Source organism: Chlamydotis macqueenii, chromosome W (genome assembly GCF_036417535.1).
Source record: "Chlamydotis macqueenii isolate bChlMac1 chromosome W, bChlMac1.mat, whole genome shotgun sequence".
In the NCBI taxonomy this organism is placed as follows: Eukaryota; Metazoa; Chordata; class Aves; order Otidiformes; family Otididae; genus Chlamydotis; species Chlamydotis macqueenii.
Window position 1 is genome coordinate 38,938,933 of NC_141592.1, and position 19,410 is coordinate 38,958,342.

General features: G+C 49.4%; 1 long non-coding RNA gene and 1 pseudogene across 1 annotated transcript in view; both read right to left on the reverse strand.

Annotated features, from left to right (window-relative positions):
* The window catches only part of LOC147596683 (uncharacterized), a 698,175-nt gene that overhangs the window by 238,055 nt on the left and 440,710 nt on the right, over positions 1-19,410 (reverse strand). The gene's annotated exons all lie outside the window — the stretch shown is intronic.
* Positions 13,714-14,531, reverse strand: LOC147596687 (cysteine-rich with EGF-like domain protein 2-A pseudogene; annotated as a pseudogene).

Genomic DNA, 19,410 nt, shown 5'->3' on the forward strand with positions numbered 1-19,410 from the left:
ACTTCTCATTGCTGTTAAGGAGTTTTATTCCGGATTTTGGTAACAATGGGACCTGATGAGATCCATCCGTGGGTCCTGAGGGAACTGGTGGATGAAGTTGCCAAGCCACTGGCCACTGTATATGAGAAGTCGTGGCAGTCTGGTGAGGTCCCCGATGACTGGAAGAGAGGGAACATAACCCCCATTTTTAAAAAGGGGAACAAGGAAGACCCGGGCAAATACAGGCCGGTCAGCCTCACCTCTATGCTTGGCAAGGTCATGGAGCAGATTCTCCTGGAAACCATGCTAAGGCACATGGAGAGCAAGGAGGTGGTTGGTGACAGCCAACATGGCTTCACCAAGGGCAGATCGTGCCTGACCAATTTGGTGGCCTTCTATGATGGGGTGACAGCATTGGTGGACAAGGGACGAGCAACATCCTTTCTTGATTGCAGTGTGGCTTTTTATCACGTACTCACCCTTGTAGTGACCTTCAGATCTCCAGTACTGTAGCTAAAGGCTGGGTTGTGCATGCAGGCCTCAGCCAGAATAGCATGCCCTTGCTCAGTGAGGATACTCTCTACAATTCCCCCTTTTTCTTTTTGCACAACCCAGGCTCTGGCCACTACACATTCCAAGTTCCTCTTTATACACGACATGGCACAACTTAATACAATCAGACCTATCAATATGACCAAAAGAATTCTCCCTCCTTTAAATATCAATGGTTGCAACCAGCCTGTGATTCCCCATTCGAAAAACAATTTACTAAGCCACCCGAGGCCATCACTAACCTGCAATTTTTGCACTTGATCCTTCATGGTTTGGATGGCTTTATGAATTGATTCAGAATGGTCTGACAAATTCATGCAGCACATCCCATCCAAATTCTCGCATCCGTGACCATGTGCTAACAATAAGAAATCTATAGCAGCCCGATTTTGCATTGTAGCATGTCTTATACTATCCACATCGCTAAGCAAACCATCTAGTGCTATTGAGGTTAAGTTGCTCTGTTTGGCTAGCCAACATCCCAGTTTCCGCAGATTGGTTAGTGCACTTGCCACACCTACTCCTGGAGCCAGAAAACTGGTGGCTATGATTTCTCCCGGGGACCAGAATTCTGCATTAGAGTCACATTGATCATCAAAGGCGTGTGTGCTTCATCTAGCTCTGTTATGGTTTCTCCTATGTTGCCAAATTTGTGTATCATTAGGGAGGAGTATCGTTAGGCGGCCTAAACTACATGGCCCGCCCTGTAATCGAGAAGGCACTCCGGGCCATGCTCGGTCTCCACATATTAAAAACACTCCTGGTGGTAGTTGTATTGGAGTATTGCTGGAAAGAGACAAGTTGGTACTTGTGTAGTTGCACCAATCACTTGCATTGCGATACACCGACAAGGTTGCATTGACAATTTGCCCCTTTTTCGTGGTATTGCTGCTGTAATTGAACATTACACAGTAATCCATCTTTATAGAACCAAGAAGTTCCAATTCTTGTGGCTCTACTACTAACCCAGGTAATTGAGGTATAATGCCATCCCAATTGTCAGTCTTGTTCTTGCCTGAGCACACATCTTTTGTTCTCAGAGGGCAGGGCCATGCCTGGTCATCCAGTGGTACTCCTACCAAACATGTGGAAAATGGGTTGTCGGGGCTAGCCAAAGCTAAGCACAAGGTTGATGTGTTAGTAAGGTTAGCAAGCGTGATCCATATGTTAGTTTTAGGCAAAGCTGGAGGCCATAAGGCCCCAGCAATACCCCATAATATGAGTACAAATAAAAACAGTTTCTCCATTCTGAGAATCGGTGATGCCGCTCAGTCGTTCCTTTGAATCATGAGTCGCTGTCTTCCTTTTCTCGTACTGCAGGTCTAGTCCATCTGCTGGGCACCCAAATCGGTCCGTTCTCTGTGGAGACACAACTATAACCTCTGCCATTAAATAACAAGGGACTTGGGCCTTCCCATAGTCCTGTTTTTGGATTTTTGTAATGAAGTTGAACCTCTGGGGTAGCCTGCATCTTTATCCGGCTGTTATGTATCACCACAGGGGGCTGTTCTAGGTCCCCGACTAGACTAAGAAAATTTAGAGTGAACAACAGTTGTTGCAACCTGATAGTAGGGTCCTGTTGCTCCGCGGAGTTTCGTTTTGCCAGATATTCTTTTATCATTCTATGGGCTCTTTTGATAATGGCTTGTCCAGTAGATACATGGGGGATTCCCATTATATGTTTGATTCCCCATTTTTGCAAGAATTGTGCCAATCGAGAACCTACGTATGCAGGCCCATTATCTGTTTTCAATGTTTGGGGCACTCCCATGACTGCAAAACAAGCCATCAAGTGCCGAATCACATGTAAGGCCTTTTCTCCTGTTTGTGCGGTTGCCCAAAGCATTTTTGAAAAGGTATCTATGGTAACATGTACATATTTGAGGCGAACAAATTCTGGGACATGGGTCACATCCATCTGCCATATTTCACAGGCCTGTATTCCTCTGGGATTGACTCCTAGCCCTAAACTTGTCCCATGTTGGCAGCATTGTGAGCAGGACTTTACGATACCCTGGGCATCAAAGTGATATCACATTGTCGTTTTAATGCTTTGGCAGATTGATGAAAAAGGGAATGGCTTTCTCTAGCCATTGTAAAGGTGTTTGTTGGTATATTAACTATAGAACTAACTAATTTATCGGCCCTTGTGTTTCCTTCTCCCAGTCCAAGCTCTGTTTGATGACTGCGAACATGTATTATACAGCAAACTTCTGTTCTAAGCGTAATAGTGTGCCTGATTTGCACACTGATTTGGCTCGTCCGGAGGGCTTTAAACTAGTGTTGCTGGGGGAGGGGGAGCACAGTTCAGCCCACTGCTGTCAGCATGGCGCCAGTGTCAGCACCGAGGGTCCAGAAGCTGAGGAAGGATCACAGATAAGTGCAAATAAACCTAAACTGCGGTCCAATAGCACCCCTGTCGCTCCAGCCAGCAAGTCGGCTTTGTTGGGGGCCCAGCTGAAGTGTCTCTATACCAATGCACGCAGCATGGGGAATAAACAGGAAGAGCTGGAGATGCTTGCACATGAGCAGGGCTACGACCTCATTGGCATCACGGAGACGTGGTGGGATGACACATACAACTGGAGCGTCAACATGGAGGGGTATAGGCTTTTTAGAAAAGACAGGAAGGGGAGACGAGGAGGGGGTGTCGCTCTCTACGTCAGCAACCGGCTGGAGTGTGTGGAGCTCCGCCTGGGGATGGAGGAGGAGCTGACAGAGAGCTTATGGGTCAAGATTAGAGGATGGGGACGGACAGGGGACGTTACGGTGGGGGTCTGTTACAGGCCGCCTGGCCAGGAGGACAGAGCAGATGAAGTGCTCTATAGGCAGAGAGGAGCAGCCTCACGGTCACAGGCCCTGGTCCTCATGGGGGACTTGAACCACCCTGACATCTGTTGGAGAGACAACACGGCAGGGCACAGGCAGGCCAGGAGGTTCCTGGAATGCGTGGATGACAACTTCCTCCTGCAGGCGATAGAGGAGCCGACAAGGAGGGGTGCCATGCTCGACCTTGTGCTCACCAACAGGGAGGGGCTGGTGGGGGATGTGAAACTAAAGGACAGCCTTGGCTGCAGCGACCATGACATGGTGGAGTTCAAGATCCACGGGGCAGCAAGGAAACTACATGGCAAGCTCTCTGCCCTAGACTTCAGGAAGGCGGACTTTGGCCTCTTCAGGGACCTGATGGGCCAAGTGCCATGGGAGGCAGCCCTGGAGGGAAGAGGGGCCCAGGAAAGTTGGTCCATATTCAAGGAGCACCTCCTCCAAGCTCAGCAGAGGTGCATCCCGATGAAAAACAAGTCGGGCAAAAAGGCCAGGAGGCCTGCGTGGATGAGCAAGGAGCTCCTGGACCAACTGAAAGTAAAAAAGGAAGCCTATAGAGGGTGGAAGCAGGGACAGGTAGCCTGGGAGGACTACAAAGAGGCTGTGCGAGTGGCCAGGGATAAGGTAAGGAAGGCCAAAGCCCTGGCAGAACTGAATCTGGCCAGGGATATAAAATGTAACAAGAAGAGCTTTTATAGGTACGTAGGGGACAAAAGAAAGTCCAGGGAAAATGTAGGCCCCCTCCAGAAGGGAACTGGTGTCCTGGTTACCCAGGACATGGAGAAGGCTGAGGTTCTCAATGACTTTTTTGCCTCAGTCTTCACCGACAAGAGTTCCTGTTTCACCGCCCAAGCTGTACAAGGTGCAAGCAGGGACTGCGAGAATGAAGAACTGCCCATTGTACTCGAAGAGCAGGTTCGGGATCATCTAAGGAACCTGAAGGTGCAGAATTCCATGGGACCTGATGAGATCCATCCGCGGGTCCTGAGGGAACTGGCGGATGAAGTTGCCAAGCCACTGGCTATCGTATTTGAGAAGTCGTGGCGGTCTGGTGAGGTCCCCGATGACTGGAAGAGAGGGAACATAACCCCCATTTTTAAAAAGGGGAATAAGGAAGACCCAGGTAACTACAGGCCGGTCAGCCTCACCTCTGTGCCTGGCAAGGTCATGGAGCAGATTCTCCTGGAAACCATGCTAAGGCACATGGAGAGCAAGAAGGTGGTTGGTGACAGCCAACATGGCTTCACCAAGGGCAGATCGTGCCTGACCAATTTGGTGGCCTTCTATGACGGGGTGACGGCATCGGTGGACAAGGGATGAGCAACGGATATCATCTACCTGGACTTGTGCAAAGCTTTTGACATTGTCCCGCACAACATCCTTCTCTCTAAACTAGAGAGACATGGGTTTGATGGACGGACCACTCGGTGGATAAGGAGTTGGCTGGATGGCCGCACTCAGAGAGTGGTGGTCAACGGCTCAATGTCCATGTGGAGACCGGTCACGAGTGGCGTCCCTCAGGGGTCCATGCTGGGCCCGGCCCTGTTCAACATCTTTGTCGGCGACATGGACAGTGGGATAGAGTGCACCCTCAGCAAGTTCAGCGACGACACCAAGTTGTGTGGTGCCATCGACACGCTGGAAGGGAGGGATGCCATCCAGAGGGACCTTGACAGGCTGGAGAGGTGGGCCCGTGCCAACCTCATGAAGTTCAACCAGGCCAAGTGCAAGGTCCTGCACCTGGGTCATGGCAATCCCAGGCACAAATACAGGCTGGGCGGGGAATGGATTGAGAGCAGCCCTGAGGAGAAGGACTTGGGAGTGCTGGTGGATGAGAAGCTTAACATGAGCAGGCAGTGCGCCCTTGCGGCCCAGAAGGCCAACCGCATCCTGGGTTGTATCAAGAGAAGCGTGGCCAGCAGGTCGAGGGAGGTGATTCTCCCCCTCTACTCTGCCCTGGTGAGACCCCACCTGGAGTACTGTGTCCAGTTCTGGAGCCCCCAACACAAGAAGGACATGGACCAGTTGGAGAAGGTCCAGAGGAGGGCCACGAAGATGATAAAAGGGCTGGAGCACCTCTCTTATGAGGACAGGCTGAGAGAGTTGGGGCTGTTCAGCCTGGAGAAGAGGAGGCTCCGGGGAGACCTTATAGCGGTCTTCCAGTACCTCAAGGGGGCCTACAAGAAAGATGGGGAAAGGCTGTTTAGTAGGGCCTGTTGTGATAGGACGAGAGGTAATGGTTTTAAAATAGAGGGGGGTAGATTTAGATTGGAAATGAGGAAAAAATTTTTTACGATGCGAGTTATAGAACACTGGAACAGGTTGCCCAGAAAGGTGGTGGAGGCCCCATCCCTGGAAACGTTCAAGGCCAGGCTGGATGAGGCTCTGAGCAACCTGATCTAGTCAGGAATGTCCCTGCTCCTTGCAGGGGGGTTGGACTAGATGACCTTTGAAGGTCCCTTCCAACCCTAACCATTCTATGATTCTATGATTCTATGATTCTAAATAATTGGCATAAACGCGGCTTAATGAGGGCATCCTGTATACGTTATGTAACCCCTACTACATACAGCGAATCCGATACCACATTCAACCTTTTATCCTGCCATCGCGCTAAGGCCCATGCCACAGCAGCAAGCTCTAGAGTTTGTAATGAATCCTGTTCAGTCCCTGAAATGAGATAATGTTTCCATTTCTCATCTTCCTTCCAGGTACACACCGCCCTTTTCTGTTTCTTTCCGGCATCAGTAAATACAGTGAGGCCATCTACAGGATATTGTACCACTTTGGGTTGTTGCATCCAGTGCTGGCGTAATATCATCTGTAGGCGGGGGTCTTTCAGTTGTCGATTGTGTACAGTACCGGTATACCCCAGCAATGCCGTTTGTATTGGTTCTGAGTTCTGTAGCAACCAATCAAGGTCTTCCGATTTTATTGGCAGGCTAATGTGTTCTGGTTCTATACTGCTAATGTCCTTTACACGCCTTCTGGCCTAAATATTTCCATGGGTCCTGACGTTGAATTTTCTCTGGGGCAACCACTAGACCTTTATTTGCCAAGGTGCTCACAACTGTTGTAAGTATGCTATCTGTGAAGGTCTCAGGTTGGGCGAACAGAATGTCGTCCATATAGTGGTAGATGATTGTATCGGAGAAGCGAGCCCGAAGGGGTTCCAGAGCCCAGTGCACGAACATCTGGCACATCGTGGGTGAATTCTTCATCCCTTGCAGAAGAACAGTCCACTCGTATCTTTGTGCAGGGCTACCCTTATTGATGACCAGCAATGTGAATGCAAAACGCACTGAGTCACTTTTATCAAGGGGAATAGTAAAGAAGCAGTCCTTTAGGTCAATGATCAGTAATTGCCAGTCTTTTGGTAACATCATTGGAGTGGGCATGCCAGGTTGCAGTGTTCCCATAGCCCACATTTGTTCATTTACCTTTCGCAGGTCATGTAGTAGACACCATTTTCCTGATTTCTTTTTGATGACAAATATTGGTGTGTTCCAGGGGCTAACAGATGGTTGAACATGCCCCGCCTGTACTTGCTCTTCCACTAACGTGCGAGCAATCTCCAGCTGCTCCTGTATTAATGGCCACCGCTCGACCCAGACAGGGTCGTCAGTTTTCCAACGAATTTTCAGGGTCGGCGGCTGTTGAGCAGTGGCTACCGCAGAAAAGGCTGAGTGGGCGGGACGGGAAGAGAGATGGTTGCTCCCAGCTGACTTAAAGCATCTCGACCAATGAGTCCTCCCAAACGCCCAGGCAGTGGCATTACATAAGGGCAAAGGCTTACTACCTGTCCCTCAGGGAATTTAATTTGTACGGGCTGGGCACTTCGCATAGGCAGGGAATTCCCTCCAACACCTTGCACTGCATCGATGCCTCGACAAGTAGTCCATTCCCAAGGCCACTGGTCCTTGCTAAAAATGGTAACATCGGCACCAGTGTCCAACATTACCTCGATTCTTGCTTGTTTGGATCCCTGACTCAGGATGACCTTGACCATCAGTCGATGCTTCATGTGCTGGACGAGGTTTACTAGGGTTCCTCCCATAGAGCCGAAACCCTGATCACCTCGGAGAAACAGTGAGGATATGGAGGAGTCCTGTTGGGGTTCTAATTTGGGGCACAAAACAAGCTGGGCAATTCTCGTTCCCTTTTGGATCACAAGTGGTGGTGTCAAGGTGTAGGCACAGATTTGGATTTCCCCAGTGAAATCAGCATCAATGACGCCAGGTAAGACAATGAGTCCGGCTATTCCTGCTGATGATCGTCCAATCAGAAGTGCGCCGAGGGAACTTGTTTTGGAATAAATTGGTCCTGTGACACCAGTGGGAATTTTATGTACTGAACTGTCTATTAGGGTCACATCTATTGCTGCTGCCAGATCGATTCCCAGGCTCCCTCTGGTGGCTGGGGGTTGTAATTGCTGGATAGTGTTGGGCCGGCAACTTGTGTCCCCGCGCGGCAACCCTTCACGCTCTTGTTCCCGTTTTTTGAAAAGTGACAGGCAGCCGTGGCATGACTGCCCGATTGACAACGGTCGCACCAAACAGAGACTTGACAGGTCTTGCGAAAATGTCCTTTGGTCCCGCATCGATAACAGGTGTGCGGGGTCATAGTAGTTGGATTTTTTCCTTTCCCTAATTTGTTTACGGCAGCTGCAAGTAACGTAGTAGTGGGCCGTACTGCCTCTGCGACCGCATTTGCAATGAGGTGTCCTTGTTGAGATTGATTGGCTCAAAGTGACATCTCTATCATTTCTCCTACATTGGCTCCCTTTGGCAAGGTAGCTAGGAGAGGCTTAACCTTGTTATTAGCATTCTCGAATGCGAGTAATTTAAGCATGTTCTGTTTTGCGTCGTCTGTCATGTCAGTGTGTGCCTGTAAGGCATCCCAGAGACGATCGACGAAGTGAGAGTATAGCTCAGTAATTCCTTGCCGAATGGAAGTGAACGACGGTTGTGGTTTTGAGTCAGGGATTGCATTAAACGCTTGATGAGCTAAATGTGCGGATAGATGGTGTATCGCCAACGGGTAGTTAAGTTGAACTTGCAGATGAGCATAGTTTCCGCTGCCCGTCAACATACCGGGGTTAATTCCATTTAGTACATCTTGCGGGTCTCTAGGCCGCGTAGCCTCAATCGCCGCAAGGCGCTTCCATTCCCGTTCCCAAATCATAAACTGGGATGGGGTGAGCAGGAGGTGGGCCAAATTTATACTGTCTATGGGGGCATTCACATCTGCAGTAAAGAGCCAATCAAGGGTCATTCGAGCGGCTTCCGATTTTATGCCATGTTCCACTACAGACTTCTTAGCTTGCTGCAATATTTTCCAGTCATGTTGTTCATATCGGGGGCCTTGTTGGGGATCAAATAATACTGGGCAGGCCAAAGCACCAGTGGTGTGCCATTCTCCATCGAGGATTGCATCGCGAATAACCCCGGACCATCGCTGGGTAAGACGGGGTGGCGGAGCCCCAGTCCCTGGATAAGCTGACATCCCCGGATATGGAGGCGGGCTCGTCTGCATGTCAGATGGGGCCAGCACAGGCTCGAGGTGCATCATCTCATGTAATTGTCGCACTGACCCAGCGGGATGGTTAGCAGACCGTGTTTCAAGAATACTAAGGGATCTATCTATACGATCTTCCATTTGTTGCATAATGTTCTTCAACTGTTCAGGCCACTGACCCGTTGGTGTGAAATGGCCTGACACTGAGCTATCGGGAGGCGGATCCCTCTCTTTGGTATCAGTGGACTGATCGCCGTCAGGGGGAAGTGGTATGAGTTCAGGTTGGACGGGTATTTCAGGAGGGGGCAGTGTTGGGTACAACTTTGGTCCGCAGGCAGCACCTCCTACCTCAGGGGGCGTTTGTGGCTCCTCCCGAGGAGTGTCGCTCGCTGTCGCTTCCGCATTTAGCTTTTGTTCTCCCTTGGCTGCCCCCGAGGATACTTCCTCTTTTCTGTCGGCCTCGCCGAAACCCTGATTATGCCCTCCTTTCAGGACTCGCTGCAAGAGTTCATGAGCAGAGCTACAAGGCTCACCTCTAAGTCCTTTCCCCAGCTGAATCCCGCTCCTAAATAAGAAACTTCCACTCTTTGCTGGATCAGCATCGGCAACAAAGGCACCACTAGAAGTAGAACCTGACATTGCCTGGATCGCAGCAGCGGCTACTGTGGTTTCCGCCTTCATGTGCTTCAGTGTATTTAGCACAGTTTTCCAAGTGGGGCCCAAGGGTATGGTGTCCTTATCCTTGCCCGAAATCGTTTTTTCCCACATCAAGTCCCCAACTTCGCACCATTCCTCCGCCGCAAACAATAGCAGTGGGGCTTTCATAAAACCATTTTTGCGTGCCCATACAAAGAGCTTATCCAAGTCCTTCTCCTTTACTGCTTCCCCTTGCTTAGCAAGGATACTTAAAAGCAGTTTTCTCACGGCTGCAAATTCTAATTCCATGCTAGCGGTCTACAGGGCAGGGGGAAGGTAGCGATCCTTCCTACCTGGACACCGACGCCCTTCTTCGGTCCTTACTCCAGGCTCCTCTGCCACCGGTCCTCCTCGGCTCCGATCCGCGAACAGCGTTCCCGTTGCGAACGTCGCAGGCGAATTCTCAGGAGCTTTTCTTGTCAGGGTAACTACTGCCCTCGCTTGCCTGCAAGCAAAGTGTCCCTGTTCAGGCGCCAAATGTCGGAAGACGGGAACGGAATAATCATGAACTCCTCATGGAGGTAAGCATGATCTCCCTTTATTTAAGGTTTTGTCTACACATTTATAGGATTACTAAGGTTGCACGCGAGGGTAGGCTTGAACTCATTGGTTATAAGGCTTGTAGCACGCGCCGTTACTATGTGACTGATTGGCTATATGCAAATATGCACAAGCATCTACGTCTTGTTCTCCTCCCCTACTTGCGATTAGCACATCCTGTTCAACATCCTCTTTCTTCATTGCAGTGTGGCTGTTTGTCACGTACTCGCCCTTGTAGTGACCTTCAGATCTCCAGTACTGTAGCTAAAGGCTGGGTTGTGCATGCAGGCCTCAGCCAGAATAGCATGCCCTTGCTCAGTGAGGATACTCTCTACAGTCCAATAGAGTCAATTTGCCAGACCTTGCCATATCGAAAACTCAGCCACTACCCTCTGTTCCAGGGAGACTTTACTTGTGTGCCTCACTTGATTGCAGCACATGTTTCACATTCATGGGTGACCTGTGTGATGGCCTCCATGGTCAGGTCCACACCTTGATCATGAGCCCATCTGTATGTTGCATTTCTCCCTAGATGTCCCGATGCTTCATGGGCCCATTGAGCTACAAATAGCTCCCCCTTACACTCCCAGTGCAGGTCCACCTGAGCCAGTTCAATTTTGACAGCCTTGTCTATCTATTTGTTGTTTCAATGTTCTTCAGTGGCACAGCTTTTGGGCATGTGAGTATCTACATGATGTACCTTTAGAGTGATATTTTCTACCCAGGCAGTGATATTTTGCCACAGTGCAGCAGCCCAGATGTGTTTACCTCTGTGCTGTCAATTGGTCTTCTTCCACTGCTGTAGCCACCCCCATAGGTCATTTGCCACCCTCCAGGAGTCAGTAGAGAGTACTATCTAGATACTATCTAGGATAGGTCAACCTTGGGTTTCTCCTGGCATTTTCTGCCAGAGGCTCCAGGTGAGGCCATGCTCCCTGGCTGCAGTGTAGAGCATATTTTGCAGAATTGATCCTGTACAGAAGGGCTACCACACAAGCTATCTTCTGCTCAAAGGCTTGCACTGGTGTCTATCAAAGCCTTATACTTCTGTGGGTCAGGCCATCAAATCCACACATTCCAGGTCATCCCTTTCCTCCTCCTGGCCAAAGTCAGGGACCTCTGTTCCCAGTGTGAGTATTCACTGACCCTTAGAGTGCCAGACCTGAGGTCCCTTCACCAGAATCAAGGGAAGCAATCTCAGTCCTTCTTCTATGTCTGGGAGATCACTGATTGCCTTCTTATGTCTCTACAGCTACTAAGGTGGCAGTCTTCTTGGGTGGCCCCTTTGTAACAGCCATCTACTGCATCAATTTGCATACACAGGCTTCCAGCTTAAAGGTGGGCTCACCATCCCACTACCTTATGTCCTCCCCCTGGTCACATGGGAAGAACCAGAGAATGCCATGTGGCTCCCTTTCCCTCTGACCAGAGCAGGAAGGAAACAGGCTCTGTGGGGTGCCCCTGACAGCCAAGGCATTGGCCCATGTGGATGAGGAGGGACAGAGATTTTCTTCAAAATTTTGGAAACAGGAATATGCTCTCTCCACAGTTGGTGCATCCGTATCCAGGCAATACATTGCTGCCAAGCTGTTAGAATATGACAGTAGGGCATTTTGGATTACTTTCCTCCACATGGCCCATATACACAGGACATCATCTGGATCTTTGGAAACCTCATTGTTGTCTACGTCACCGTAGATGACTTCCAGCACCACTAGTTCTCTCAAGTACTGGATGCCTTCCTCAGTGGTAGTCCACTTTCCTGGGTAGTTTGCAAGATCTCCCTTGAACGAGTATCTTGCCCTCACACTTGAGAGGAGTTGTCTCCAGAGACTGTGAATTGCTGCCTCTTTTCCAATTCCTCTGTCAATTCCCCAGTTTCTAGCAAGGGATCCCAGCTGTTGGGCTTCCTTACCTTCCAATTGCTGACTGTCAGCCCCATTATCCCAGCATCAGAGCAGCCAGGCAGCAATTCGCTCACCTGGCTGGCAACTCTTATCTTTCTGCATGTCTTGAAGTTTTGACAAGGTCAGGGACTGGGTAGTTTCCCTCTCTTGTGTGATTTCTCTCATTTTTTCCTCCCATTTCTTTGCTGAAGGACTGGCTTCCTGATCAAAGGAAGGAAGGACTGGCTTCTTCTTCCTCCCCTACTAATCAATGATATGGACCCATTGATCTCCTTGTTCACTTTCTTTTTCATTACTGGGGCAATAACTGCAGTTGTTGCTTGGATCCCTATCTCAACCATGGTGTCCTCAGATGCAGTTTGGGTCCCTGTCTCTACTATCATGTCCTCAGATGCAGATTGGGTCCCTGTCTCAGTCATGGCATTCTCAGAGGTGTTTTGGGTCCATGTCCATCCCTTAACCACATTCTTCTGATAGTACTGAACTGTGGCTTGGTAGGCACAGGCCAAGCCCCAGTACAGTGCTAGAAGCTGCTGATTTTCATTGCGGGTAGGTAAAGCACCCTTCTATCAGGTGACACCTCAGTTTACCAGGGTTACTTGCCGGTTCAGGTGTAAATTTCCAGGCTATGGGAGGTGACAATTGCCCTAGGCACCTGCCCAAATCCTTCCAGACACACTCTACCACCCCAGGACTGGCCGCCTCAGGGCATGTTTCAGTATCACCTCATGCAAATGTTGTCTCCTCTTACACCAGGATGACACCAGATTCCACAAACATGACAATATGCCAACAGTGTTAATTAGTAGTATTAAAGAGCTCATGTAAGGGTGAACAAGGACCTTGGGATCCTGTGTAATAAAACCACCCACATCAATCCCGGATGGGAAGAGGGATGTGTATTCCCTCTGATACAGGGAATTAACGGTCTGCTAAATATTGCTTGATTTAGGAGACTAACTGTCTGCTAGAGAATGCCTGATGTCGGCTCTCTTGCCGACAAACCAACCCAGGATGCACCTGAGCCCCGCTCCAGGGAAGGCAGAGCATTACACGGATACCGTCAAGCTAAGCCTTTGCCTTACTGTTGCACAATGTAAGGTTAAATACCTGTACACCCGCTGCACACGCGCCCCCCGCGCCCAAGGACCTATCCGCGCTTAGCGTGTGAATCGCTGCGGACCGCCCCTCCTGTGTATGTACGGCCCCGCCCGCAGCCCTTCCCACACACGTGCATCTCATCCCCGCTAGTAGCCTTACATCCATGTGACTCAACAACACCCACCTGTTTGCTAATGTGACCCAACAATTCCCCCCCTCTATGCTAAATCATTCTAATCTAAAGTTGAAATTTCCAAAACAAAATGTAAAACTTTCTTAAACCACTGATCTGTAGTTCTATTAAGTACATAGCCAAATGTCTTATGCTGCATTCCTGAGTAAACTAATGGGCTTGTTTCCCAAGCAATTAAATTGAAAGCATCATAGAAAAAATAAATGTCTCTCAAATCAAAGGCACAGTCAATAACAAATAATCCTGCGGAAACTCCTCTTTTTCCAGCAACCTTTTTATACTTAAAGCAAAATGTTTTTCAAATCAAAGGCACAGTCAATAACAAATAATCCTGCGGAAACTTCTCTTTTTCCAGTGACCTTTTTATACTTCTTAACTTTGAAATCAAACTGATAGATGTCTTTTGGTTCTGAATGCAGATCATAAGTCATCATGTCCAGTAGGTGAAGGCTCAGTTGTTTCACTCTCTACTTCCTCTCCTGCTTTTGCAGTTTGAACACATGTTCCATCCTTATCTTTACACCTTTCTGAACATACACACTTGTAACCACAGTTTTAATTCTCTTCCGTGCAGACTTTTTCAGGAAGATTACATTCATCTATATCTGTACACTTTTCATCTTCCTTCATGTATCCAGATGCACAGGTCTTATACTTGTCAGAACCTCTCCCTGTGCAACCTACGCAGCTGGCATCACATGCTTTGCATGAGAAAGATCCATCTGTGTTCAAACAATACTGGTGATCTTTGCAAGGAAAAACAGCACACTCATCTAAATCCACACAAGCTGCTGCTTCTTTTTTAATTCAGCCTTCTTTACAGTCTTGACAGTCCTTGTTACTTGAACCAGTACAAGTTTTACAGGCAGCGTGGCAGGCTGTACAAACAGAATGTGTCTCATTTCTTAAGGTACTGAAGTAACTATTAGAACAGTCCAAACAAAAATCTCCTGTATACTCCTTATTACAGCTACATGAGCCATTTCCACCTCAAGTACCATCACCATCACAGTGGCCATTTCCATGGCAAGGTCTTTCCGATCCACCACAACAAGCAAGGCAGTCTGGTCCATAAGTTCCAGGAGGGCAGCAAACTTCTATTGTTTCTATGCAAAATCACTTAAACAAATCAGAATACTTCTTCTTTAGTTTGAACCACCATTTCTCTATGTGTTCTTCATGCTCTTCTATCATGTTGTTATATTCAAAGTTACTACCATTGCACAGATTCTCTATGATCTCTACAAGACGAATTTCACTGGACTCATACTTTGACAGCGTCTTCTCTTCCCAAGCAGTGTTTCCACCACCAAAATTATTTTTAGCTGTATCTGCTAATCCCTGGTTGAACCTGTCGATGATGCCCTGGCAGGTGAAGCACGCCAGGCGCCGCCACTATTACCCGGGATGCCAGTATGGTGTTCCATTCCCCAGTTTTGTAAGAAATTGTTAAACAAGCTGCTTTTATAACAAGGCCCATTATCTGTTAAACCACTCAACCTCTATGGGCCTCCCGGAATTCTTGCAAAGCACGAGAAACATACAACTGACACAGAGTTGGGGAGTTTTTAACCCTTGCAGTAACACTGTCCACTGCAGTCACCTTGCAGGCGCCGCGTTGTTGATTGTTGGAATCGTCCGCTATAGGTTTCACATCCTCTGGCAAAATCAGAATTCTCAATCGTCTTCTGTAGCCTTACCAAGAAAGAGGTATACGACTCCCCTACGCCCTGCCTCACCTGAGTGTACGGCTGCTTCTTTAATTATTTCTTGAAGATCTAACTCCACAGGGACCTATTTAATCGCTACAACTTGTCCAGTCCTTTTGTGTATTACTTTAAACACACTACTGTCCTCCTCACTTTTCTGTAAAGGCTTGTCTTCCACTACCAATTCATTCTCCTTATCTTCAGCTTTATCATTTTATTTATCTTCCTCTTCAGATTCTTCTGTTTCTTCTCCCTCCTCCATCAGGTCATCTTTCTCTTCTTTTTCTACCTTAGCACCTTCACCCTCTTCCATCAGGTCATCTTTATTTTCCTCTCTCTCTACCTTAGCAGCTACTTCAGCCTTTTCTTCCATGTCATTAGGTGGCTCTTTGCCCTCTGTGGGCACAGGTTCCTTTGAGGATTCTGTCTCTTTAGATTCATTTGGTTTCTCTTCTGTAGCTGTCTCTGCCAGCTCTTGTTTCTCCTCTACTTTCTTCTGTTCAGCTGCCTCTGCCTCCCCTTCCACAGCTTCTTTCTGCTCCACAGCAACTGATGCCTGCGCTTCTGCTGTCACTTCTCATGCTGCAGCCTTCCCTTCCACAGCTGCCTCCTCTTTCGTAGGCTCCTTTTCCACAGCTACCTGCTGCTTCTGCTCTTCTGAGGTTAATTTTTCCACTGCAGCCTCTGTCTTCTCTTTAGTCTCTTCAAGCTTTACCTCCTTGTCAGGAATTGCTTCTGTTGGTTTTTCTTCTGTGATCTCTTAAGACCCTTCACTAAGTTTCTCCAGAACATCAAAACCTCTTCAGGCTGCTTAGTTGAACTATCTTCACTTAGCTTTTTCAGTCTGCTCTTGGGCACTGCCTGCTGCTGACCCTTTAAACGGGGCTTGCGCCCTCCCTCAGTTGCTGCCGCTCCCGGTCTCTCTCAGGCAAACCGCCACTACCGCTCACTTTGCTGCCCTCTCCCCTGTCCATAATCCATAAATCCTCAGGGAGAGGTGGCAAGCTGGTCTTGCTCCTTCTCGAATTCACAAGTGGAGGAGCCGAAGGGGCAAAAGGAGAGACAGAGGGCACCCCCACGACCTCGCATCCGGGGGGTCGCCCCTTTGGCCCAGGCCCCCCGGCAAGCAAGGCGCAGCACACAGGGGAGCACACCCAAACTCCACCCCCACTTTATCACTATCAGAGGCTCCCGGCTGAACCGGGCAGACCACCGGAGCACCACTCCTCGTCCCCTCCACTGCTTCTCTCCCGGCGCCGGGGCCCGGCTCAGCTGCTGCCGGCTCCCGGGGCTGCTCTGCTGCCCGCTCCCCGCCGCCTCTCCGCAGCCTCACGAAGATGGAGGCAAGGACAAGGGCCAGGACGGTGAAGAGCAGCGGAACGGCTGGGTACCAGTCCAGGGCCACGTCCATCACCTCTCCTGACTTGTTAATCAAGCCCTCCATCAACGGTGCCGTATGCACCGGACAATTCACATCTTTACCCAACGCCTTTACTGTATCCTGAATGGATGCCATCCTAATAGCAGTCAGGCACGACCGCTGCGCAGCCTCAACTCAAACCTGTCCAGACCATGACCGCCCCGCGGCCACAACTCAAACCCGTCCGGACCATGACGGCCCCGCGGCCAAAACTCAAACTTGTCCGGACCACGACCGCCCCGCGGCCACGACCGCCCCTATGGCCAAAGCTCAAACTCATCCGGACCACGACCGCCCCGCGGCCACAACTCAAACCCGTCCGGACCATGACCACCCCGCGGCCACGACTGCCCCGCGGCCACACGTTACCTTCTGACACGTCGGGGTCACCGGTTGTCGCCGCACAACAACTTACAGACCCCCCTCTACCGGGATCCCATCCCGGGGAGACACGTCGGCTTCTATCACGTCGGGGTCACCACTTGTCAGCTCTCTTGCTGACAAACCAACCCAGGACGCACCTGAGCCCTGCTCCGGGGAAGGCGGAGCATTACACGGATACCGTCAAGCTAAGCTTTCGCCTTACTGTTGCACAATGTAAGGTTAAATACCCGTACACCCGCTGCACACGCGCCCTCCGCGCCCAAGGACCTATCCGCGCTTAGCGCGCAAATCGCTGCGGACCGCCCCTCCTGTGTATGTACGGCCCCGCCCGCAGCCCTTCCCACACATGTGCATCTCATCCCTGCTAGTAGCCTTACATCCATGTGACTCAACAACACCCACCTGTTTGCTAATGTGACCCAACACCTAACAATCCTGTTTGCCTTGAAACTCACTTAAGCTTATCAGGGACTGGTATTTGTCAAGGATTAATATGTCTAGCAAAGGACGGAATGTTAGTTCCACCACAAATTCGGTCAGAAGTCAGGAAACTGCTGAAATCACCAAGTGAAAGGAGAGCATTGGTGAATGACTAAAGTTCATCTGGAGGAAGATAAGACCCCGAAGAAGTAAACGACCACCAGAGACAGATCTGAAATGCTAACGCAAGTGTGTTTTTAATAACCCCGCCTGACTTATGCATATGTATGTCTGTATTGTGCAATCCTATGAATATGTATACCTGCACCGTATAAATTTTTGGTAAAATGTGCTGTCAGTGTGCGTGCTTTTGGAGGAGCGATTCCCCACGCACCTGGCGCCGAATAAACATGCCTGCTTTATAATTCTCTCTGAGTTGTAGAGTTTGATCTGCGCGTCAATTTGGCAATCCAGATGGGACCCTCTCTGCTCAACCGCAGGACCGGCTGAGAGAGGAACGCCTTTGGCGCGCCCCGAGCCTTCCTCGGAAGAACTCCCTCCCTTGCCCGATCACTGTGGGAGTAGACAAGGACCATTATCAGCAGACCAGGTATGTCAGAGAGGGGATACCTGTAAGTCGTGAGGAGACGTCCTATGCGAGGGAAAGGAGCTGTTGCTGACCCCTGTGTAGTCTGGACCGGGGGGACTTCACGGGAATCCCTGAGGGCAGTACATGGGTCCCTGTAGTGAATTGAGTGCTTCTCACTGGAATAGTGGGAGCCCTGTGTGGAATAGCTATCATTTGTCTGTTGTAACCCATGGGAATTGGAATTTATATCATTGCAGCTGTAATTGATTTCTGATAGTCGTTACAAGCTGTCTACTTAAGAAGTTTTGTGTGTCCGGTACCGCGGGTTGTGGGATGAGTGTTTTATTGTATTGTTAATGTTTTATGTTGCTGTCTGAAGTAAGCTGGGTGTTTGGTTTGAGAGAGATGCAGTCTGACTGCAGAGCGAGTGTGGAGTCCTGATCTGTGGTTTTGTGTTCTCCGTGAGGAGAGCAGCCGGAGAGGGACGAAGCATATGATAGACTTTGAGACCGTGTTAGTTGAACCAATTGTTAACCCTTTATTGTCCTGTACATGTGCATAAGGATTTTTCATGCAATCCAATATATGTTTTGGAATGCTTTGGTTGTAAACAGAACATTGAGGTACTGTTTGGGGATGATTTCTGTGTGGTAAATGTCAAGGGAACTGGCCTGACTGGGATAGAATCAGGCGTTCAGATGAGCTTGGTGGGAACTTAAAAGGGTGTAAGGAATCAGTAAGAATGGCACTGGTGTAGAGCAGAGTAGTGTCGGGTTTATTTGGTGTGGAGCATGGACGAGTGCCATTGGTGTGCCATCAGTGTTGCTTGATTGTTCATGCTACGTGTCATATTTTTTTAACGGGAAACAGGAATCTCAGTAATTGTCTTGGCGGGAATCTCAGTAATTGTCTTGAATTGAGGTGCATTCGCTGTGGGGTGAGTACACCCTTGTATCATTGGCCTTGGATAAGGTATTATTGCTGTCAATTTAATTAGGTTGTATTTTTTGGCTGAAGAATAAGCAGAGTGTCTGTTATGGGAGGCAAACAAAGTGGCGGAATAGTGAAAAGGAGCCCTCTGGGCTGCATTTTAGCTCACTGGAAGGAAATAGGGGAGCCGCCAGGGGGAAGTGTCAACAAAAAGACTTTAATAAAATATTGCAATCAATGGTGGCCTTTCTATAAATTAGATGATGACAAGAAATGGCCCTTTAACAGAACATTGAATTATAATACTGTTGGCTCTCTTGCCAGCAAACCAACCCAGGACGCACCGGAGCCCCGCTCCGGGGAACGCAGAGCATCACATGGATACCGTCAAGCCAAGCCTTCAATTTAATGCTGCGCAACACAGGGTTAAATACCCGTACACCTGCTGCACACGCGAACGCACCCGGCCCCTGCACCCATGGACCTATCCGCGCTTAGCGCGCGAATTGCCGCAGACTGCCCCTCCTGCATACGTGTGGCCCCGCTCGAAGCCCTTCCCGCGCACATGCAGCCCATTCCCGCTCGTAGCCTTGTTGCTAGGCTGTAAGTTCTGCCTTGCAACACCCACCTGTTTGCTAACGTTACCC